The 25,667-nt window shown below is 36.5% G+C and overlaps 1 protein-coding gene and 1 pseudogene across 1 annotated transcript in view; both read left to right on the top strand.

The window, feature by feature from the left end:
• The window catches only part of Cfdp1 (craniofacial development protein 1), a 115,492-nt gene that overhangs the window by 51,626 nt on the left and 38,199 nt on the right, over positions 1–25,667 (top strand). The window lies entirely within an intron of this gene.
• LOC143384411 (small nuclear ribonucleoprotein G pseudogene) lies at positions 6,852–7,073 on the top strand (annotated as a pseudogene).

Below are 25,667 nucleotides of genomic sequence, written 5' to 3'. Positions count from 1 at the left end.
ACCCAACCTTGCAGGAGCTTTTAGAAGGAGGGAAAGTGGACAGATGGGAGCAGCTGCTCCAAGAGAGGTGTGTCAGGCACACTGTCACCACTTCATCTTCAGGCCAGAGTGATCTTCAGGCCAGAGTGGTTCCGTTCCTACACCAGGAATTAAAGCTATGGTCTGATTCCATGCCTGGAAACGCCTTTAAATCAGTAAGGTCACAAGCTTTTTTCTTTCTCATACAGTTGGTAAAGTTAATTTTCCTTTTCAGCTAACAGTTTGTCCTTGGAACATAACTAAAATGTTCCTTGCTGAGGCTCTTTTAATACCCTCCCTGACACATGTTCTGCTTTATTTAGAATTGAAACAGGCATTCAAAGTGAGTGTGTGTGTGTGTGTGTGTGTGTGAGAGAGAGAGAGAGAGAGAGAGAGAGAGAGAGAGAGATATGATGGTTTTTTCTTCCATGAAACAAAACTTGGAAGGAAAAATTGAATGAACTTTCCAAACAGTTGAGAAAATAAATGGATTTCCAGACCTGAAACTCTGAATTGAGACACAGCTAGAGTAGTCACTTAGATTTTGTTGATTCTTTCATGGAGCTATTTGATGCCCAGAGCTTCATCTGTTTTTATTTTTAATTTCTAGTATGGGTTGGGTTCTGGAACCATTTTGCAGACAACCTTGCATTGCTTCCTTAGAGAACTGGAAAGTCCCACTGATTTGGATCCTTTGGCAGCAATTGACATTTTACTGAGATTGGTCAGCAGTCTTATAACAATTGTGGGAGTGTTACTGCTGTTTAGTGTGGTTATTCACAAATAGATAATAAATATATATAGGCTGAGGCTATAGCTCAGGAGCAGAGTGCTTTGTCTAGCATATGTTAGGCACTGGGTTCAATCCTTAGCACTGCATAAAAATAAATAAGGCATTCTGTCCATCTACAACTACCAAAAAATTAAGAAAAAAAAAAACATGTATACATTCAAATTTTGGTACCAGTAGATAGTTTTGAGTTTTTCTTTTTTGATTAACTTGGACATTCTTAGCTCTTTTTCCAACTCTTCCGATTAAAACCCTGCTAATAGTTATTATTTGAGTCTCTTTAAGATTTATCTTACAGTAGAGGGAAGATGATCCCCATTGTAAGTATTGCTGGCTTCTGGGAAGGGAAGTAGGTAGAGTGCACTTGTCTGTGCTTTTGACTTGGGCAGACTTGCCTGATTCTTTTACTAGAAAACACTATTTCCTTTTCTTTTAAATATTATACTATAATAATATTATAGTATAATATTAATAATTAATATTATAATATCACAATGCCTTTATTTTATTTGTTTATTTTTTTTATGTGGTGCTGGGGATTGAACCCAGGGCCTCACACGTGCTGGGCGAGCACTTCACTGCTGAGCCACAACTCCAGCCCCAGACTTGCCTGATTCTTATTGTTGCTTTGCATGATTCATTTGGTTGTAAAATAAAATTCATAATTCCTGTTTCATGCAGTCTGTTTCAAAAAAATCTGATTTCATAGAGACATTATTTAGTGTCTTAATTTGCTTTGACATGGTATTTTTTAAATGCCCACAGTTTCATTTACTTAAGATATTATCCTCAGTGGTAGAGTGTTTGCCTACCATGTGTGAGACCCTGGTTTGTATCCTCAACATCATACACACAAAAATGATATTAGCTAGTGTTTGACTATTTTACAGACAGAGTGAGAGAGATAATTATGAAGCTGTATATTATTGTTTCAGTTTGTAGCATATCCTAGGGGACATTTGGCAGTGTCTAGAGATATTTGTGGTTGTCATAACCAGAGCGGGATAGGGAATGTAACTGGCCTTTAGATTCTAAGTGTTTTGAGATGCTGCTAAATATTCTACAGTACAAAGGACAGCTCCCTACAACAGAGTTCTCCCCTTCAAAATGTCAATAGTGACAGGGTTGAGAAACCTTGTTAAGCACTACAGTGAAACCCATGAAGTATATTTAGTTTGTTTTTTATCATTCTGGAATTGGCCTTTGTTGCACTTGGCACAATATATGTTTATATAGGAGATATTTGATAAAATGAATAAACTAATAAAGAAAGGTATGTTCTGTCTTAAATTTTGTAGCAGGCAGGTTCTTTTGCAAATGAATCTTGAATTTTGTTTAGCAAGAGCCATGGACTGTTATGAGCCTAGTGACAATTAAAAGCTCTTAAGACATATAAATAAAATATTAAAGATGCATGTAATAAAGCAATCACCAAAAAAGCAAATAATTTTAAGAGGCACCTTTTCCCCCTGCATGCACGCGCGCACACGCACACACATACATACACTTGTTGCAGTTAAATTAATATTACCTGCTTAACAAATATATTGAACATGTGTTTGTCTTCATATCAGTTTTATACAGGGGTCCTCCAACTTCAGTGTCATTTTTAAGCTGGGGGTGGTTGAACCCAGGGGTACTTTACCACTGAGATATATTTCTAACTCTTAAAAAAAAAAAATTTTTTTTTTTTTTTTTTTTTAATTTTGAGACTGAATCTCACTAAGCTGCTGGATCTGGCCTAGAACTTAGGATTTTCATGCCTCAGCCTCCCAAGCATCTGGTGTTATAGGCATGCACCACTACACCAGTTCCAAAATCTAATAGCCAGTTTTTGCCACATGGAAACATTACCATATTTTATGGTTTTTTCAAGAGATATTGTAGAATTGGAGTTTATATGGATTTGTATAATTTTTTTTTTTAAGTGGATCAAAAGAAAGTAGGTCAGTTTGGGGCTTGGGGTTGTGGCTCGGAGGTAGAGCGCTCACCTAGTATGCGTGAGACCCTAGGTTTGATCCTCAGCACCACATAAAAAAATAAAGTAAAATATATTTAAAAAAAAAAAAAAAGAAAGAAAGAAAGTAGGCCAGTTTGAAGACTTGATCTGATCTGCTTCCTTTCCCTTATCTTGAGGCTCTGAGTGGCAGAGAATCGACTGGCCTAATACAATTCTTTTTCAATGGCCATTGTAGATCCAGTAGACACATTTGTAATATTGCTTATTCTATTTCATCAGAAGAATTAAGCCTGGGGGCACGTATGTCTCTAGCAATCGTCTTATGTTTAGATCATTGGAGAATAAGTAGCTCCTGCTGCAAAGCCATGAGCCTAGATAAATCTAGAGCAGAAGCACAAATTAGAATTCTCCAAAGCAGTATGTGCTTTGTACTACTTTTATTATTATTCCACAAGTTTTTTTTTTTTTTTTTTTTTAATTCTTCTATGCCTAGTGAGATTAGTCTCATTTTACCTTCAAAAACTATACTGAGGTACTGGATACAGTGGCACATGCTTGGGAGACTGAGACAGGAGGATCCCAAGTTCAAAGTCAGCCTGGGCTTAGCAAGACCCTGTCTCAAAATAAAAGTAAAAAGGACTCAAGGGTATGACTCAGTGGTAGAGCACCCCTGGGTTCAATCTCTAGTACAAGGAAAACAAAATAAAACAAACAATAATCGCTTGATGTCAAATAGTCATTCAGTGTTCATATTTCCTTGATTTATCAAAAATTGATGTTTTCTCTGACAAGTTTGCTTGAGTAAGGATGTAAATAAGGTCCATATGTTACATTTGACTGATAACCTTTTAAGTCTCATTTTACCTTCCTTACCCTCATCTTTCTCCAGCACTTTTTTTTCTGTGTTTTTTTTTTTTAAACAGAATTTTTTTAGGGATAATTTACCATACTCCTAAAATTCATCTACTTTAAGCCTGTAATAGTTTAATGATTTTTAGTAAATTTTTAAAATTTGTAGCCTTCATTCATAAATCAGTTTTAGAACATTTCTATTCCCCATAAAGTTCTTTTCTGCCCTCTTACAGTCAATTTCTGCTCTTATTTTCAACACCAGATGACTTCTAATCTACTTTCTGTCTCTGTAGATTTGCCTTTTCTGGAAATTTCATTCAATTGGAATCATACTATATAGTCTTTGTTAGTTTCTTTTACTTTAATGTTTTTGAGTTCATCCATGGTATAATACATATCAATAATCCATTCTTTTTTTTATTGCTAAATAACATTCCATTATAATGATTTTATTTATTCATTGATGGACAGTCATTGGGGTTATTTCTACTTGTTGGCTGTTGTTTTTAATAATGCTGCTGTGAACATTTTCTGTATGAATTTTTGTATAGACATGTTTTCATTTCTTTAGGTTTGATAACAAGGAGTGGAATTACTTGACATATGATAATTTTATGTTTTTTAAAATGTGCCAGTTGTTTGCCAAAGTGGCCTCACCAGTTTACATATTGACCACAATGTACAAGTGTTTCTATTTGTCTACTTTCTCACCAACATCTTATGGGGTCAATCCTTTTGGTCTAGCAAGTTTAAGTTACATTTCTCTAATGTCTTCTGATGTTGAGCATCTTTCCATGCCTTTTCTAGCCGTGTATATCTCCTGTAATATGCTATAGATTGTACATCTTCTGATCAAGTTAGGATTTCCCACTTTACTTTCCAGCTGTTTTGACAGCCAGATTCAGTATCGTCTCCTCAAGTCATGGAGAATCAGGTTTCAGCTTGAATCCAGCCCCTCTGTACCACAGGCATTTGGTCAGATCTCACAAAGTCAGTCCCCAATTCCTCAGGGCTGATCCCACTCCACTTTCTACCTGTCTTTGGTTGCTCTCCAGTGCCTTTAAATAAACCTGTGTTTTCTGTGTGTTAGCTGGAGTTTATAATTGTTATGTGTCTGGGAGGATTTGTCCCAAAAAAACACCCTACTCCATTACCATGTTATTCCATTTAATAATAGCTTTTCTCTTATTCTTACATCATGGATATATGTTAACCTTATTATTCAACTTCAAATATTACATCTAAATTATCATTGCTTTCTGATTTGTAGGCTCTTTAAAGGCTTAGAGTAACTCCTTGTATTAACCCACTAAATATTTAAGGGGAGATGGAAAAATAACTAGCCAGTCACCTTGGCCGACTTTGTATTGTATTGATGGCCAGGTAATTCACAACAGATCATAGCCACAAGTAAGTAACTTGGTTTTCTTCTCAGCACCCATCCATTTAAAACTCTCATGACCTATTCAGGAGGTTGAGTCAGGAAGATTGAAAAGCTCAAGGCTAGCCTGGGCAACTTAGTGAGATCCTGTCTCAAAATTTAAATTAAAGACCTGGAGATGTAGCTCACTGGTTGAGGGTTTTCTCATCATGTGTGAAAGACTATGGGTTTGATCCCCAGCCCTATAAAAATAAATAAGTAACCATTCTCAGAAATATCTACCAAAACAGTATATTAGGTAACTAGTATTTAGCAGGGTTTTAAAAAATGAACAATTGACATACATTTATAAGTGCTTAGATTAGTGGTTCTCAAACTATTTTGTCTTAGGACTATTTTGCATCCATATAAACTATAAAGGACTCCAAAGAGCTTTTGATGCCTGTTGACATTTTACCGTATTAGAAATTAAAGCTGAGAAACTTAAAATATTGATTTTCAAGTAACAGTATTAAGTTCATTATATGTTAACATAAATAGCATAATTTTGTGAAAAAATAAGTATATTTTCTAAAATGAAAAGGGAAATTGGTAAGGAGAGTGCATCTTACATTTTTAGCAAGTTTCTTTAATATCTATCTTAGTAAACTGTGCAGGACCAACAGCTGTATGATGTTTTAGAAGGTAGCCAACATTCATAGCCACTTCACATGGATCCTTGCTGATATTGTCACCAATCATGGGACTCTGGAAAACACTCTGGTATACTTTAGAGAATGTGAAAGAGAAGGGTAAATAGTGTCTTAGTGTTGTCATTAAAATTGTTTTAACCTCTTCAACTCCTTGAAGAAATTCTCAGGTCTCTCAGGGATCCCTGAACCACATTTTGAGTACTGTAGGTTTAGTATATCCCTTGAAGGATTCTCAATCAGCTAAGCATAATATTTGTTTCAGGAGAATGAGAATTTGGTAGCTGAGAGTAGACTGGAGTCTGACTCTTCTTGAATATTTTGAATATTTTGCCTTGTAATTAATTATTATTTTTAAAAGGTAAACTATTAAAACTATTAAAGTCCTTATCTTCCTTCTCAAAAAGGTAGATTTTTTTTTTTAAGTTATTTTTCTTTAGGGGCTAGAGATGTAGCTCAGTGGTAGAGCATTGGGTTCAGTTCCCAGCACTGCAAAAACATGGGATAGGGAGAAGTACATTGGAGAACCTCTCCCATTTAGGTTAGGTTTCCACTATCATTAGCTCTCACTGCCCCTGTTTTCTTTTATTGTGTTTATTGTGTATGTGTGTATTTTTTTTTTCACTTCCTTTCTTTCCTTCTAGACTGTTAACTCTGTGGGAGCATAAATCAAATCTGTTTGCTCACTATTCTTAATTCAGGACTTGGTTCGTAATAGTTGGTTATACTGGAGGAATGAATGATTGAGGATCTGTGGGAATTTGTACCAGTTTCCCATTTGTCCGTGCTGAGCAATTCTGGACAGTTGCCAGAGACAGATGTCTTACCCAAACACCTTTTTAACATAGGTTAGTGATTGCAGCGTTTGTACTGGTTCCTTATAGGTTGTGTGCTAGATGAGCAGTCAATAGTAATAAACAATTTAGGAAGTCAGGTTTCACAAGAGTGGTTCTCTTATGCTGACTTTTAAGCACAAAGTTTTTTTGCTATTTTAAAAGTTCCTGTTCGTTCTTTGATTTGTTGTATTTTTCTCTAGATAAACAAAATTAGCATTTTTCCCCCAGAAGACCTCATTGGCTTTGTAAGCCCTGACTCCAGTGCCAGAATAAAGAGCATTATACCACCGTTTCAAAACATCTCTGAGTCTGCAGAGTAGACAATATGAGCAAATCTCACCCTCCTGAGCTGAAAAAATTATGGACAAGAAGTTATCATTGAAATTAAAGGTGGCAGACATGTCTAAGAATATTGTGGGGATTTGATCCCTTCATGAATCTTGTAATAGATGAATGTGTGGAGATGGCAACTAGTGGACAACAGAACAATCTTGGAATGGTGGTAATATGAGGAAACAGTATGATCATGTTAGAAGCCTTAGAATGAGTATAAATAACAGCTGTTCAGCAGAGAAATCCGTGTCCTCCCTCCAGAAGCCCTGTTTAACTATGACTTGAAAATTTGGTCATGTACATTTTCATATTAAACTTTTTGTTAAATAAACTTCAATAGCAAAAAAAAAAAAAAAAAAAAGGAGCATTATACCAAATGCTTTCTTGGGCCTGAATGAAGTTGGCCAAATGTGATTCTTCCAGTAGAAGGCCAGTGGCTGGATTTCAGAGCAGACAGTTTCCTTGCAAACTCAAGGCCACCCATTGCCACAAGATCTACCCCTGCCATCCTAAAAATTCTCAGCTGGTGCTCTTGCTACAGCCATTAAAGTTCATTCAGAAACTTCCTGCCTTTGCCTCTCCATTTCCCTTAATATTGTTTTAAAAAAGAATTAGCACTGAGGCCGGAGTTGTGGCACAGTGGCTCACCTAGCACGTGCAAGGCCCTGTGTTCTATCCTCAGCACCACATATGAATAAATAAAATAAAGATATTGTGGGGCTGGGGTTGTGGCTCAGCAGTTGAGTGCTTGCCTAGTACGTGTGAGGCCCTGGGTTCTATCCTCAGCACCACATAAAAATAAATAAATAAAGATATTGTGTCCAACTATAACTAAAAAATAAATATTTTTTAAAAATTAGCACTTGTTTTATATAAAACAGGCAGAGGGTTTGCCTAGTATTGGGGGAAGGGAAATTGCATAGTGAAATAATCCTTTTCCTTACACAATACTTAGGTTTGCTTGTAAGTGAAGAAATGAGGAGTATGTCTTTAAGATTGGCTTCATTCTTGTGGTGCCTGTTTTCTTGGGCTATCATGAGTGTATTTTCTAAACCCAAAATCAGCATACCTTTTTTTGACAGCATCTTTTTTTATTTATAGACTTATTTATCAGAAGGATTTTATGGTGGTTTCAGAAGAAAGTCAAATATTTATCCACAAGAATGGGATCCTAATTAGAATACTCATATGATTATATCAAAATGAATTCTACTGTCATGTATAACTAAAAAGAACCAATTTAAAAACATAAAAAAAGAAACTGCCTTAATGTCTTACAAAGCATCTGGTACCATTTTGGCATTCTTAATGAACAATGAATGAGAGCCCCCTCTTGTTCCACATCCCTGCCAGCATTTGGCATTGTCAGTGTTTTGGATTTTAGCTGTTACAATAGTTTTATAGTAGTATCTCATTGTTAGTTTAATTTGCAGTTCTCTGATGAATATAATGGTGAACATTTTTATGTTTTTTGTCATTCATATATCTTTTTTGGTGAAATGTTGAGTTTTAAGATAAATATTTTCTTCCAGTTCATTGCTTGCATTTTCTGTCAACAGTGTCTTTTGTAGAGCAGAAAATTTTAATTTTAATAAAATCTAAATATTATTTTTTTTAAAGTAAGCCAAATATAATTATACATTTAGGAGTAAAACAATTGAATATATCCAAGAAAATCCATGTTACATTTCCTGGAGGACAGGAATTTGACCCTTTAAGAGAGGAATATACTGAATTTTAAATTTGATTCTTGTGGGTTTTCACCACAGTGAAGGTATCAGAACTCCTAGAGCTGTAGTCTGGTCCTCCCTCTGTACCCAGAATAGAGTGTTGCCTGTAGGCAAACCTTGGTTTGGTTCTTTGTCTGGAAGACTGTAGGACAGACAGTACAAATACAAGATGACAGTACTGACCCAGAACTGTCCCATTCTAACCTCACTTAGTTTGATAGATCCTACAGTGGAGGAACTAGCTGTTTGATGGTAGTGAAAGCACCTAAGGGAACCAATAACTTCATTGAATTCTTTGTTTTTTTCTACACATTCTACAAATAATTTCCTATAGATCTGACAGTTATGGTCAAGATAGGCTCTTTTGCTTGTTTTTCTTTGGCCATACTTCCAGCACGCTGCGGACTAGGAGAAGGAAGAGAGCAAAGAAATAACAAAAGTTCTGAGAACAAATACAAGGAAAACAGGGGAACAAAGAGGAAACAGACATTGAGAAATTCCAAAAGAAACCAGACAAGTAGAGAACATTTACTTGTGTTCAGAGTTATTTTCTACAGTATATTTATGGAGCGTACAGGTGCCTTGGCAGTTCTATTGTGTATTATAAAAATCAGATTTTTTTTTCATTCTCTTAGCTTCTCAAAAGGTTATCCCTTCTTAAATTTTATTTATTTATTTTTTTTTAGCTGACCAAATATTCTGTTTTAAAATTATAGTTTTAGTTCTTTCTGGATCTCTTGTCCCAAAGCAGCAAAATCTGTGACATTGGCAGCAGTCTAGTTCTGATGTTAATGTCTGAAACACATTAGTAGAGACCTGAATCAATGACTTGAACCCAGTATTTTACCTCGCAAAGTCTGCATTACTGGGCAATGGTCAGGTATTGTTAATGTGTGCAGAGCCACGTTTATATGATGAAGCTGTAAGCACCAGACAGTGGGAACCCAGTTGCAACAATTAGAACAACTTATGTTAAATATGCATGCAATAAATATTTGTTGGTTAATGAATTGATTTATAGGAAGAAAATTGAGAAATGAATGGGTATGTCTGACAGGATAGCCAAAATGCATCTTACTGTGGAAGAAATTGAATAATATTCTTAGAGAATAGGTTTCAACCACTATTTTTTACTATTGCTCTTAAAAGAAAGAAGTCTTGTGTGTATCTTCTTAACATCTTCCCTGTGACATACTTGTGGTATGTTTAATGTCTAGTTTATTTGTCTATTAGAAATTAATGTTGCTTAAATATTAAATGTGAACTGATATATAATATGGCTTGTTCTTTTAAACACTTTAAAATACCTTAACTGTTAAAATATAAATACAGTTATTACAAAGCACTGCTGTCTGTTTGGGGTAATCTGATGGTAGATTTTCAGTTATCTTGATTTTCAACAGTTAATTTAAAAAAGAGCTCTGTTCTGTTTGTCCTTACTTCATGTTCCCTCTGGAGGTTTTGGAGATGGAGAAAGAGAACTACTATCCCTTTCCAGTTTAGACAAACCTATTTTTAACCCTCTTTCTGTGGTGCTCAATTATTTTTACACAATTCATTTCAGTTAACTGTAGTTATTTTTTGATGTTTATATTGTCACTGTCTAGCTAATAGCATTGTCTTTGAGCTGACCTCTTTGTCCTTTCAGCACTGATTATGACAGTCATATTGGTAGTCCCAGCTGCTCAGGAGTCTGAGGCAGGAGAAGCATAAGTTCAAGGCCAGCCTCAGCAATTAGTGAGACACTGTCTCAAAAAATAAAAAGGACTGGGGATAATATTTCAGTGGTAGAGGGCCCCTAGTTTTAATCCTCAGTGAACTGGGAGAAATAAAAAGTATTCTTGCTTTCTGGTTACTTAAAATACCAGGATGGCCTTGTTTGTTGTTATTTAGTTTTTGTTTTTGTGCTAGTGATTGAACCCAGGGCCTTGCACATGCTAGACAATCAGTCTACCACTGAACTACATCCCTAGCCCACTCTTGATTATTTTCTTGCCTCTAGACATGAAGTCATTTCCCATCCAAATACTGGTTCCCTTTTTTTTTTTTTTTTTTTTTTTGGTACTAAGGATTAAACCCAGGGGCATTTAACCACTGAACCACATCAGCTGCCCTTTTTATTTATTTTTTTTTAATTTATTTATTTTCGGGAGGGAGTGGGGGTACCAGGGGATTGAACTTGGACACCTGACCACTGAGCCATATCCCTAACCCTATTTTTTATTTATTTAGAAACAGGGTCTCACTAAATTGCTTGGTGCCTCACTTTTTGCTGAGAATAGCTTTGAACTCTCCTCCTGCCTCAGCCTCCCCAGCCACTGGGATTACAGGCGTGAGCTGCCATGCCCAGCTATATTGTATTTTGATACAGGGTCTCAGTAAATTGTTGAGGCTGGTTTTGAACTTCAGTCCTCCTATCTTAGCCTCCCAAACTGCCAGGATTACAGGCATGTGCCACCAGGCCTGGCACCATCTTAATTTTGTCATTCTCATCTTTTTTTTTTTTTTTTTTTTTTTTTAATGTTTATTTTTTAGTTGTAGTTGGACACAATACCTTTATTTATTTATTTTTTTAATGTGGTGCTGAGGATAGAACCCAGGGCCTCACACTTGCTAGACGAGCACTCTACTGCTGAGCCATAATCCCAGCCCCTCTCATCCTTTTCTTTATAGTGTTTTTTTTTAATTATTTAATGTGAGTACCCCTAAATAGTCATTGTTTAGGTTTGCTTGTTTTTAAACTTGAAATAATTGATAGTTTACAATATATTTTTTTGATTTTTTTCTATGTCATGTTATTTTTAGATCCATGTTGATGCAGTTTTACTTTATTAGTATTTATTACTTTATTATATCTTTTTTTATGTAACTTATTCATTCACCATTTAAACAGCTGCCTAGATAATTATACAATAGTATAATTATAGCACAATTTATCCATTGTCATGGTGCCAGACATTCATATACTTTATTATATCTTACTGTACAAATATATCACAATTTTTGTGTGCTTCTGTGTTATTTCTAGAGTTCCAATGTTGGAAAAAATACTACCACAAACATTGTTGCATGTTTCTTGCGCATGTGTAAAGTAGTTCTACAGGTCCAGTTTTTGTAACCCCCTAGTAAGAAATATAGTTTCATTATGACTGCCTTATGTACACACATACTAACTGAGTTCACAACTAAAACAAAATTTACTGAACTTACACAGAATAAGGTAAAATACAGTACATAGTGTGTAATGAGGCAAAATGTCACATTGTATTCTATTCTGTTTCATTTTAATACTACCTTTAGAGCTGGAGGTGTAACTCAAGTGGTTGAGCACTGGCCTAGCATACTTGGGGACCTTGAGTTCAGTCCCTAACACCACAATACACACATGCATGCATACAGGCTATGACCCACTAAATTAATTCACGATCCTTTGGATTACAACCAGCTATTTTAAAAAACTAAGAATGAATTTGATGAATATGTTTAAAATGTTAACCTAAAGAGATATGGTCGTTTTGTTTTTTGAAGTGATTGAACCAGTCTAGCAGCAGGTGAGTTTCTTTTGCATCAGTCCTTTCTGGTGGCAGACTTCAGTGTTGCCAGTCTCATGGGTGTAAAGTGGATAACCTAGAGTTTTATACATTGGGTTCTCAATATATGGAACAGTGTGTATATATACAATGTGTGCTAAAGATGAGTGAGTCACAGAGCAGAGATTAGAAATTCATCAGAACAAAACAACAACTAAAAAAAGCTGGAAGCAGCTAATAAAAGAAAGACTCCAAGACTATAGGAATAAATGGGATACATGTTTTCCCATTAAATGGCAAATTGTACCAGTTTTATTTAAATCTTTTTTTTTTAATTTTTATTGTAGGTTGTTCAAAACATTACATAGTTCTTGATATATCATATTTCACACTTTGATTCAAGTGGGATATTAACTCCCATTTTTACCCCGTATACAGATTGCAGAATCACGTCAGTTGCACAACCATTGATTTACATATTGCCATTCTGGTATCTGTTGTATTCTGCCTTTCCTATCCTCTACTATCCCCCCTTCCCTCCCCTCTTCTCTCTCTACCCCCTCTACTGTAATTCATTTCTCCCCCTTATGTTTTTCCCCCTTTCCCCTCACTTCCTCTTGTATGTAATTTTGTATACCCCTTAGGGTCTCCTTCCATTTACATGCAATTTCCCTTCTCTCTCCCTTTCCCTCCCACCTCTCATCCCTGTTTAATGTTAATCTTCTTCTCATGCTCTTCGTCCCTACTGTGTTCTTAGTTACTCTCCTTATATCAAAGAAGACATTTGGCATTTGTTTTTAAGGGATTGGCTAGCTTCACTTAGCATAATCTGCTCTAATGCCATCCATTTCCCTCCAAATTCTATGATTTTTGTCATTTTTTAATGCAGAGTAATACTCCATTGTGTATAAATGCCACTTTTTTTTATCCATTCATCTATTGAAGGGCATCTAAGTTGGTTCCACAGTCTTGCTATTGTGAATTGTGCTGCTATGAACATGGATGTAGCAGTGTCCCTATAGTGTGCTCTTTTTAGGTCTTTAGGGAATAGACTGGGTAGGGGAATAGCTGGATCAAATGGTGGTTCCATTCCGAGCTTTCCAAGAAATCTCCATACTGCTTTCCAAATTGGCCGCACCAATTTGCAGTCCCACCAGCAATGTACAAGTGTACTCTTTTCCCCACATCCTCGCCAGCACTTGTTGTTGTTTGACTTCCTAATGGCTGCCAATCTTACTGGAGTGAGATGGTATCTTAGGGTGGTTTTGATTTGCATTTCTCTGACTGCTAGAGATGGTGAGCATTTTTTCATGTACTTGTTGATTGATTGTATGTCCTCCTCTGAGAAATGTCTATTCAGGTCCTTGGCCCATTTGTTGATTGGGTTATTTGTTATCTTATTGTCTAATTTTTTTAGTTCTTTGTATATTCTGGATATTAGGGCTCTGTCTGAAGTGTGAGGAGTGAAGATTTGTTCCCAGGATGTAGGCTCCCTATTTACCTCTCTTATTGTTTCTTTTGCTGAGAAAAAACTTTTTAGTTTGAGTAAGTCCCATTTGTTGATTCTAGTTATTAACACTTGTGCTATGGGTGTCCTATTGAGGAATTTGGAGCCCGACCCCACAGTATGTAGGTCATAGCCAACTTTTTCTTCTATCAGACGCCATGTCTCTGATTTGATATCAAGTTCCTTAATCCACTTTGAGTTAACTTTTGTGCATGGCGAGAGAAAGGGATTCAGTTTCATTTTGTTGCATATGGATTTCCAGTTTTCCCAACACCATTTGTTGAAGATGCTATTCTTCCTCCATTGCATGCTTTTAGCCCCTTTATCAGATATAAGATAGTTGTAATTTTGTGGATTAGTTTCTGTGTCCTCTATTCTGTACCATTGGTCCACCCGCCTGTTTTGGTACCAGTACCATGCTGTTTTTGTTACTATTGCTCTGTAGTATAGTTTGAAGTCTGGTATAGCTATACCGCCTGATTCACACTTCCTGCTTAGCATTGTTTTTGCTACTCTGGGTCTTTTATTTTTCCATATGAATTTCATGATTGCTTTCTCTATTTCTACAAGAAATGCCGTTGGGATTTTGATAGGCATTGCATTAAACCTATAGAGAACTTTTGGTAATATCGCCATTTTGATGGTGTTAGTTCTACCTGTCCATGAACAGGGTATATTTTTCCATCTTCTAAGATCTTCTTCTATTTCTCTCTTTAGGGTTCTGTAGTTTTCATTGTATAAGTCTTTCACCTCTTTTGTTAGGTTGATTCCCAAGTATTTTATTTTTTTTGAGGATATTGTGAATGGGGTGGTTGTCCTCATTTCCATTTCAGAGGATTTGTCGCTGATATACAGGAATGCCTTTGATTTATGCGTGTTGATTTTATAGCCTGCCACTTTGCTGAATTCATTTATTAGCTCTAATAGTTTCTTTGTAGACCCTTTTGGGTCTGCTAGGTATAGAATCATGTCATCTGCAAATAGTGATAATTTGAGTTCTTCTTTTCCTATTTTTATGCCTTTAATTTCTTTCGTCTGTCTAATTGCTCTGGCCAGTGATTCGAGAACTATGTTGAACAGAAGTGGTGAGAGAGGGCATCCCTGTCTTGTTCCAGATTTTAGAGGGAATGCCTTCAGTTTTTCTCCATTCAGAATGATGCTAGCCTGAGGCTTAGCATAGATTGCTTTTACAATATTGAGGTATGTTCCTGTTATCCCTATTTTTTCTAGAGTTTTGAACATAAAGGGATGCTGTACTTTGTCGAATGCTTTTTCCGCATCTATCGAGATGATCATATGGTTCTTATTTTTAAGCCTATTGATGTGGTGAATAACATTTATTGATTTCCGTATATTGAACCAACCTTGCATCCCAGGGATAAATCCTACCTGATCATGGTGCACAATTTTTTTGATATGTTTTTGTATCCGGTTCGCCAGAATTTTATTGAGGATTTTTGCATCTAGGTTCATTAAAGATATTGGTCTGTAGTTTTCTTTCTTTGAAGTGTCTTTCTCTGGTTTAGGAATCAGGGTGATGTTGGCCTCATAGAATGAATTTGGAAGTTCTCCCTCTTTTTCTATTTCCTGAAATAGCTTGAAAAGTATTGGTATTAGTTCCTCTTTAAAGGTTTTGTAAAACTCTGCTGTATACCCATCCGGTCCTGGGCTTTTCTTAGTTGGTAGTCTTTTGATGGTTTCTTCTATTTCCTCAATTGATATTGGTCTGTTTAGGTTGTCAATATCCTCCTGACTCAATCTGGGCAGATCATATGACTTAAGAACAGTTTTATTTAAATCTTAATGGACAGGATAATCCCATAGAAGCCTTGAGGCCTTGGTGATACCTGGTAACTGATAAGGGTTACGTGGACCCCAGTTATATACAACTTGATTTGTTCATGCTACTGATATAGTTATTAGACAGGTATAATTCTACATGTGTAAACTAATCTTGAAAGAAAATTAGTTTATGCTTTTTTTATGTGCCAGTACCACAAAAAAAATTTTAGCTGTCTTTTCCCCAGGGCTTCTATTATTCATCTGATGGCAGGACTTAGAATCAGTCCCATTACTTTGGTTCCAAGGAGCTTTATTCTCTACCCAGCCATCTGATACTCATTCAGAGCTTGAAACTTAATTAGGCACTATATTCTCTTCTGAGACATTTTAGTTCTTCCCCACCTTCTACCTCAGAGTCTACAAGACTGAAATAAAAGTTGTATTGCAATATATGAAGTCCCTTGTGTTTACTTTCTGAAATGACTTCTTTCAGAAGCCATCTTTTATTTGATGTGATAAATATGTGCGGGTAAGTCACAAAACAGATATTCTAAGCTTTATTGGAAGATCAGAGAGATTTCAGGGATGGGGGTTATTTGTTGAGATGGGGTCTCTGTGTTGCCCAGGCTGGTCTTAAATCTCTTGCATACAGAGATTCTCCTGCCTCAGCAGGAGAATAACAGGGAATATAGGTATGCTACCCCCATGTCCAGCTGGGAAATCAGAGTTGTAAAAGGTAGTATAGATGATTCAGTGAGGTAGAAAACTTGTCTCTCAGCAAATCATTTTAGCTTTTTCTGGGGAGTTAGCAATACACATGTGAGTGTTTATATTACACAATAAACAAAGCATTGAAAACTGTAGTTGCCATTTAAGAAATACTGGCACCCAGGGAAATCACCTTTGGTCAAGTAGACAACCATATATATATATATATACCTGTGGGGTCAGAGGTTGTTACCTTTTTGTTCTGAGTTCATACTTACTTTCAGTGGTCAGAATATGTCTTGAGATTTGCTTAAGGCTGTTACCTCTGGAAAAACAGATAAGAGAATCTGATAGGAGGTCAACACTGTTGGTTAGTACCAGGTAGAGGTAGTACCTGCTTGCACGTTGTAACTACCCTGGACTTTCAGGAAAGACTGGTTGGATGATTTGACAAATTCAAGGCATGAGATTTTAGTCATGTGTTCCCCCACCCCCAGTGTTATCTCCCCCTCTCTAAGAGTCTTTTGGGGAAAATTCATTGCACAGACTGACTAAAATCCAACAATTAATCCACTTCACAGCATATTTGCCTCCACAGAGCTTTGCCGTTTTGGAACATTGGTGTGAATTATTCCCCGTTAATAAGAATCTGGCTTTTCTTCCTACTGGAGAAAAGAAGCTTATTGTGGACGTTACTCTATGTCAGCAGTTTTGGAACTTTTCATTCTCAGGGCCCGTTTGCATTTTTCAAAATTATCGAGTGGGTTATGGACTGTTGTTATTTATAGTATAAGTAACTGAAGTTAAGAAAATTAAAAATAGCTCATTTTAATAATAATAATTTTAAAAACCTGTTACATGTTAAAATAACAGCACTGCATTTTTTAATTAAAAAAGTAGCACGAGTTTTAGAATCTTTTTATTATCTGACTTAATAGAGATAGCTGGACTCTTAGAGCTGTGTCGCCATTCAATCTAGAGTGTTTTTTTTGGGGGGGTGGGGAGTCCTGGGGATTGAACTAAGGGGCACTCAACCACTGAGCCATATCCCCAGCCCTATTTTGTATTTTTATTTAGAGACAGGGTCTCATTGAGTGCTTACTTAGCACCTCTCCGTAGCTGAGGCTGGCTTTGAACTCATGATCCTGCTGTCTCAGCCTCCCAATCTGCTGGGATTACTGGCGTATGCCTGGCCCAGTCTGTTTTGATAGGTTGTTTTGGTTGAATAATAGAAGAAAATATAGCCTTGAGCAGATATGTAGTTGGAAAAGGAAAGAGTTGACTGCCGCCCCCCCCCCTTTTATCTTTTGTGGTACTTTTGTGGAACTCACTGAACTATATCCCAAATCCTTTTTAGTTTTTATTTTGAGACAGATTCTTACTAAGTTGACAAGGCTGACCTTGAGCTTGTGATTCTCCTGCCTCAGCCGCACAGTTGTTTGGGATTAGAGACACCATTGTGCTGGCAAGAAAGGAGTATTTTAATAGCTGTTTTGATAACTTTGGTAACCTTCTGTGATACTACACCAAAATGTGAACAGTGGTGGTTTCTTCAAGTTTTGTCATGATGTGAAATCTAAACCACATCAATAAACTTTTTGTATTAGTATATTAAAATTCTTCATTCTGCCTTGTACCTTGAATGATCTTATTACCAATATGCATGAATTGTAACATCGTGCATTAGTCATTTGGAGCATATTTTTTTTGCTGGATTATACAGATCTTCTGTTGCCTAATTTCGTTAGAGGGTAATAGCATAACCAGTCTCATCAGAAGTCTTTAAGTCCTGGGAAGCTGTCCAACTTACAATCATCTATACAAAAATATTCCAAAATTCTGAACCTCAAAATGTAGCATTGGCAAAAATACTGTCAGTTCTCCTTGAAGTGACAGACTGACTTACTTCGTTCATTTTTGAGTAATGAAAAAAATGGCAGCCAAATACCCAAGTGTGAATAGCCTTAGTTTATTTTCCATTCTTTGAAGTAAAACTGTCATTCTGTTATCCAAGCAGATTCTTCAGCTTGCAGCTTGCTTGCACAAATTCTTTTCTAGGAGACCTCCTAATCTTGACAGAAGTGTTTTATGATTATTTCCCATCCTCACAAAAAACATATCTATTTTAAAAATTAAGGTTTTAATCATTTTATTTTATATAGAACTATGTTTATTTCATTACAGATAAAATATATGACACGTTTGAGGCCCATAGTACAGCAGTAGAGCACTCATCTAATTGTGAGGCCTGGAGTTCGATCCGCAGCATCTCACACACACAAATTATATTACAAATATATAAAATATTTATTTTACTTAATTTCAGCCCTTCAGGCTTTTTTTTAATAAAAATAAAGGCTTTTTTTAAAAAAGTTTTGTTTTAGAATAATTTTATATTGGGTAATCTTAATAGGTTATATCAGAAAAGCTTCTGAAAATGATAGGGAGAGTTCCCATATACTTTCACTCAGCTTTCCCTAGTGTTAGCATCTAATATAACTATGGAACATTTATTAAAATAGAGATTTAAAGCCCAGTGTGGTGGCACACGCCTGTAATCCCAGTGACTTGGGAGGCTGAGGCAGGAGAATCACAAATTCAAAGCCAGCCTCAGCAACTCTGGCTTTGCTGGGGGTTAGGGATGTAGCTCAATTGTAAAATGCCTGTGTTCAATCCACAGTACAAAAAAAAAAAAAAAAATAGAGATTAACATTAGGATAGTACTGGTAACCAAATTCCATCTCTTCATTTTCTCTCAAGTGCCTTTCGCTGTTTCAGGATCCAGTCCAGAATACCCCATTGCTTATTTGCAAACCTATTTCTTTAGTTAGGTTTGAACCTAGGGCCCTCTACCACTGAGCAACATCTCTTTTTCTTTCTTATTTTGAGATAGGGTCTTGCTCAGTTGCCCAGTCTGGCCTTGAACTTGAGATCCTCCTGTTTCAGCCTTTTGAAACACTGAGATAACAGGCATGTCCCTGGCTTTTTTTCTATTCTTTCAGCAAGTCTCAAGAGATAATGATTGTAGTAGTTATTCAATGAATGCCTACCATGGCTATTTAATGTGTATTGTCTCTAATCCTGAAGAAGAGTTTTATCCTCATTTTACACAGATGTTTAGACAGGTTTGTTAATTTGCCCAGAGTTGAAACAGGCTTAGAACCAGATTCACGGGATTTGTCTACCTCCAAAACCTGAGCTCTTTGTGCTGCATCATGATGCTTTTCCAAGGAGATGGAAGCTGGGAAGCAAAGGCATGAATACAAGTGGCAGATAGGTTTCCTGACACCTGATCACATTTATCATGGCCATCACCTTGGAAGTGGAGGAACCACTGATACATTGCAAGATATTTGATGTCCCTGCTGTAGGCCATCCTTTCTTCCTTTGGCTTTTCACCCTTTCAGTTTTCTAAACGAAGGGCTTTTGTTCTCTGTGGACTTTACATATTCTTTTGAGAAATCACCTGAAGGCCAGATTCACATTTACCTTTTCTAATATATTTGAATATTCCCCCAGTGAAAACCACTTAGTTCATTAAAGTAAGCAAGTTTATTTTTCTGGTAAACTTTTATGTTACCTGAAAAAAAATTTTTTTTTTTTTTTGTTATTGATAATAGGGGAAGCATACTTGTTTCATTGGAGACATGGGTTTTTATGATAATTTGGGTAGAAATTCCTCCTCTAAACATAAAAAGTAATTACAACAGAGGGTATAAGCATTCTACTTCAATTACAAATGTTGTCTTATGTTCCCAGAAAAAGAAAAAGAATAAATATTCAGTAAATTAGGAGTATTTTTACCATTATGAACATCATGGTCCTATTTTCCTCTTCCTTCTTCCCTCCCTCCCTCCTTTTCTTCCCTTCTTACTTTTTTTTTTTCTTTTTTCTTTTTTTAATGTCCCCAGCCCTATTTAAAATTTTATTTTGAGACAGGGTCTTGCTAAGTTGCCCAGTCTGGCCTTGAAATTACAATCTTCCTGCTTCAGCTTCTTGAGTAGCTGGGATTACAGGTATGTGCCATCACCCCTGGTTCCATTTCTTTCTTTTTCTTATTTCACCAGTATTCCTATTAAGCCTGCCCATATTATTTTAAAACAAATTTCAGATAAATAATTTTACCTATAAATATTTAAATACTTTTTGGGGGTGATGTGAGAGGTATGGAAATTGAACCCAGAGGTGTTGAGTCATATCCCCAGTCTTTTTTAAGACAGGGTCTCACTAAGCTACTTAGAGCCTGAGTCTCCTGAACCACTGGGATTACAGTCTCATGTCTGACATCTAGCTCAATACATATCTTTAAAAAATATTTGCCCATAAATATTTCAATATGTATCTCTCTTTTTTAAATATAATCACTGTTATAATTCTTGGAAAAAATTAACAGTGTTTTTATAATTTTACCAATTATTTAGTCACTGTTCAAATATCCAATTTTTCTCACAAATTTGGTTATTTAGTTTTGTCTTTTTTGATACTGTAAATTCAACCCCAGGGGTACTCTGTCACTGAGCCTTTTAATTTTTTTAAAATTTTGAGGCAGGGTCTTGATAGGTTTTTTGTCATAAAGAGTTTCCCACATCCTGGATTTAACTAGTTATAGTCTCGTGGTAAAGTTTAATATGTTCCTCGATCCTCTTTTTTTCCTACAAATTAACAATTGGATCTAAGGACTTGATCAGATTCCAGCTACATAAACACACACACACACACAAAATTACTATCAAAGCTGTTTTGTTTGTTTTGCAGTACTGGGGATTTCACCCAAGGCCTCAAGCATGCTGGGTAAATGCTCTATGATGGAGCTACACTCCCAGCCCTTTTTTATTTTTGGTACTTGGGCAGAACCCAGGGGTGCTCTCCACTGTACTACATCCCAGTTTACTTTTTTTTTCTTTTTCTTTTTTGAGACAGATTCTCCCTAAGTTGCTAAGACTAACCTCAAACTTTTTTTAGGGTGAGTGGGATACCAGAGATTGAACTCAGGGGCACTTGTCCACTGAGCTGTAGAAAGCCACCCACCTATAAGCATTCTCTCTCAGCCTTGAGTAAGGGGGTATTGGTACCTTACCCTGTGCAATGCAAGTGGCCTCCACCCTCATTTGGCAAAGAAGTTTTGTTCTAACTCTGGACTTGGGCGTTACCTAATGGAATTGAACAACCCCCCTTGAAACTTTATCCCCTGCCTTATTTGGTGAAGAACATTCTATCGAAACTCCTTCGTGTGTTCCCTTATAAAAATAAAGAGATTGTGGGGCTGGGATTGTGGCTCAGCGGTGGTGAACTCGCCTAGCACAGGCTGGACCCGGGTTCGATCCTCAGCATCACATAAAAATAAAGGCATTGTGTTGTGTCCATCTACACTTAAAAAATAAGTAAATATTTAAAAAAATAAATGAAAGAAACTGTTTCCAGTGTAGAAGCTGATTTATTAAGGTCGCAGAGCAGTCCCACCCTCGTTATGAAAATTACTTCTGTGTCCTGTGCTTTTTTGCTCTTTTCCTAGATTAATGTTGCAGCCAGCTCTTGAGCCCAGTACACCTCGCCAGTGCGGATTGCTGCAAAACTGATCCATATCCCCAGCCCTATTTGGTATTTTATGTAGAGGCAGGGTCTCACCGAGCTGCTTAGCATCTTGCTTTTGCTGAGACTGGCTTTGAACTTGCCATTCTCCTGAGCCTCTAGGATTATAGGCCTGTGCACCATGCCCAGCTAGCTACTGAAGATTCTAGATCCCTTCATGGCTATAAAATGATGGTGGTCTGATTCTATCATTGCTTCCTTGATTTTTAGTTACAGTCCTTCAATATATAAATCTCTTCTTCCTCAGCGTAGTTCCTAGTTCAAATAGGAAGGACAAATTCCTTTATTTACCCATTTTAAAAATCAGTTGGTTCACTAACATCCTCCAGTTGTAACTAGTTAGTATTTTTATTATGAATTCATGAATTTAAACATTTTGATATTATTTCAGTCCATTACAGTCATTATCTGTATTGATTCTTCAATCATTTTACCTTTGGCCAGTAAGTAGTCCTTCAGATAAGTTCACAAGTCCTTTTGACACTGACCCTAGTAGTTTTCAATAGCTTCCATGTTATCAGGTACGACAGACACATTTTGTACATTTTTCTGCCCCACATCTGGTATTAGTCATCTACCCCTGGAGCCCTGGTCCCTTTTAGCAGGAAATGTTTCAAGACACTTGGGATAAGGATGCCTGTTCTTACTCAGTCGGTCATTTTTTACAGAGTTTTTCAGTACATAGAAGCAAAAAAAATTACATTTTGCTTTATTGTTATTTCCTTAATTCTAAAAGAATACCACTACTTCCAAGTCAAGCTTAGAACTCCCAGCTTATAATTTAAAGCTTCTTCCTTTGTAAGCCAAGAACAACAGGAATGTTGGAATTTCATGTAGATACCAATTTACTTTACTTCAAGGTACACACACCTCTCAGAATGACAATGTCAGCACCATCACCTGTTGGAATTAGTACAAGTGGCTTAAGTTGGGGTGTTTTGTTTTTGCAGTTCGTTTTATCCTTAGGGTATAATACTGTGTTCCAAAGTCACTTTGAACAGTTTGTCTTTTTTTTTCAATGTCAACATTAGATACATATTAGATTAATTTTAAAATTTTTAGTGATTGCTTTTGTTGTTTAAATTTTCTGGTGTTTATCTACCCTTTCTTGGATTTATAGTAGTACAGCAGATAGCTTCCTCCACCTTGCTCATTTCTACTTATGACACTTGAAAGTAGTACTTAGAGTTTCTTTTTTTTTTTTTTTCTTGGTACTGAGGTAGAATCCAGGAGGTCCTCTACCACTAAGCCCCAGCACTTTTTATATTTTATTTTGAGACAAAGAGTATCACTAAGTTGCTAAGACTGCCTTTGAACTCGTGATCTTCCTGCCTCAATCTGCCCCATAGCTGGGATTGTAGGCGTGCACCTCTAGGAGCTCCTCATTCGTTTTTTATTTTTTACATTGATTTTTTTTTTCACTCAAGGTATTTCATTGTATGATCTAACAGTTTATTCGGTTAATTTTTCTTTTATAAACATTTGGGTGCTTTCTAGTCTTGTTATTACAAAGATTCATGCAGTGAATTGTCTTATGCTATGTGTTTGTGGGTTTTGGCAAGGTTTTCTACTTAAGTTGAGGCTGATTAAAGGTCTGCAATAGTTTTAAGATAACAACAATATTTAGTTAAAGAGTTCACAGTCTATAATTATTCATTAGGGGAATGCAGTTCAAACCAGCAAGATATTACTTCACACCCACTAGAGCGGCTATAATAATAAAAAAAAAAGACCATCTACATTTTTCCAAGGAAAATAAAGCCATTTTTTAGGGTGGGAAAGAGAAGTTTTGTTGACCAACAGGATTTCTATGTTTTTATTAGACAGCAAAATACTGTCTCTGAGAGGTATAGGACAGGATTATTTCCAGAGTTTAGGTGGCTCACCAATCTCTTTCAGGGAGTATTGATTTTTGGGGGAGTAGATCCATCCGGAGGAGTAGAGCCTTTAGAGCTATCTTGGAAAATCAAATTATGCCCAGTGTAGATTATCTAAAAACTTCGTTTATTGTTGCTTCCTCCATCTTATCTGTCTACCTGGTACTCTGTTCATTAGAGTTTGCCCCTAGAGAACTTCAGCAAATTGACATTCCTGGTCCTTGGGCTGCTTCATTTACATTCACCTGCGGCTTTTATGTCAAAATCCAGTTCAGGGCTGGGATTGTGGCTCAGTGGTAGAGTGCTTGTCTTGGGTGTGTGAGGAACTGGGCTCAGTTGTCAGCGCCACATACAAATACTTAAATAAAGTAAAGATCCATCAACAACTAAAAAAATATTTTTAAAAAATCCAGGATAAAGTCTCACCACTTTTCTATTCTTTGTTTTTTGTTGATGGACATTTTATGTATATGTGGTACTGAGAATGGAACCCAGTGCCTCACACATGCTAGGCAAGTGCTCTACCACTGGCCTGCAACTCCAGCCCCACCATCGTTCTACTCCCAACATTAGCTGTGTTCTAGTAAGCATGAAGGGTGAAGTGCTCACAGGAGATGGATTTTGAATGCTGAACTTTGGCATTTGAGCCTTCACTCCATGTGGCTCGCCCTTACATCCAATTCCATTTTTTTTTTTTTAACAGACATTCAGATTTCTTTTTGGATAGAGACCTGGGACCCTTCAGACCTTATCCATAAAAGACCTGAATTATTCCCTGGCGCAGCCTCAATTTAGCCACTGATTACATGACCAGGTCTTAACAGCAACTGGACACTGACTCAGGATCAGATAACACGTGCCTTGAAAGGGTGACCTTTTTTAGTTATATTCTTGTAATCCAGCTTCCAAATTGGTCTACCTCAAACCAATCACAGTAGGAAAACAAATTATTTTGATTTCCTGCTACCAAACTGTCAGAGATTTGGGGGATGTTCTTTCTAAAATGGTGTTGTTTCTGGACTCTCCCTAAGGCTCTTCTATTCCCTTTCTAAAAGTATGTTTTGAGTAGTCTTTCATTTTGTTTTCCTTTTTTCTTCTCATGTGAATATACTGCTGTAAAACAAATGAACATGACTTATAATGTGGTAGTTTGGTCATGAATTGTACCCTTATTTTATTGGTTTTTTTCCTACTGGATGTACTGCTCCTAATTTTGTTTTCTAAATTGAAGCGATTTGATTCCTAATTCCTTTGGTTTTTTTCTGGGGTAAAATAGCATAATAAAAAACTAACCTTTTTGAAGTATATAATTCAGTGACACTTAGTACATTCATAATATTGTTGTCATAATTCTGATTCCTTTTTATGTTTGTGTATAACAAAGGAAAAAATACGCATGGGTCCCCAAAGCCTTGTCTGTGCTGAGAGGGAAAGCTTTTCATTGGCTTCAGAATTGGTGTACTACTGCTAACAGTTTATTCAGCAACCATGTAGTTGGTCTTTTGGATTTTAAGTAACCATGGTTTATTTTAGCCTATTGACTTACTATAATCGCACTAAATAAGAGCTATAAAATTGTGCTGCTTTAATTTCATAATAAGGGGCAACTATTTCCTATTAGAGATTTTTGAAATGTCACAAATGAACGAACTTTTTTTTAATTCCACATAAAATACTGCATGCTCATCTATTGTTCAGGTTACTCAGCTCTCAGATCTATCTATTGGATTATTTCCTGTTCTTTTTTTAATATTTATTTTTTAGTTTTAGGTAGACACAACATCTTTATTTTACATTTATGGGGTGCTGAGGATCAAACCCAGTGCCCTAAGCATGCTAGGCGAGCATGCTACCACTGAGCCAAAACCCTAGCTCCTTATTCCCTGTTCTTTACCATACTTTAAGATTAACCTTGGGCTGGGGTTGTAGCTCAGTTGTGGAGTGCTTGGCTAGCATGTGTAAGGCTCTGGGTTCAATTCTCAGCACTATATATAAATAAATATCCATTGACAACATATATATAAGTCATGAGCTCCCTGGTAGTCTCCTGTGTAATCTGGGGCCTGTCCCCCTAGTGACTCTGGG

The sequence above is a fragment of the Callospermophilus lateralis genome, chromosome 18 (assembly GCF_048772815.1).
Source record: "Callospermophilus lateralis isolate mCalLat2 chromosome 18, mCalLat2.hap1, whole genome shotgun sequence".
NCBI classification, from domain to species: Eukaryota; Metazoa; Chordata; class Mammalia; order Rodentia; family Sciuridae; genus Callospermophilus; species Callospermophilus lateralis.
Note: the sequence above shows the minus strand (reverse complement) of the source record. Positions and strands in the feature narration are given on the sequence as shown.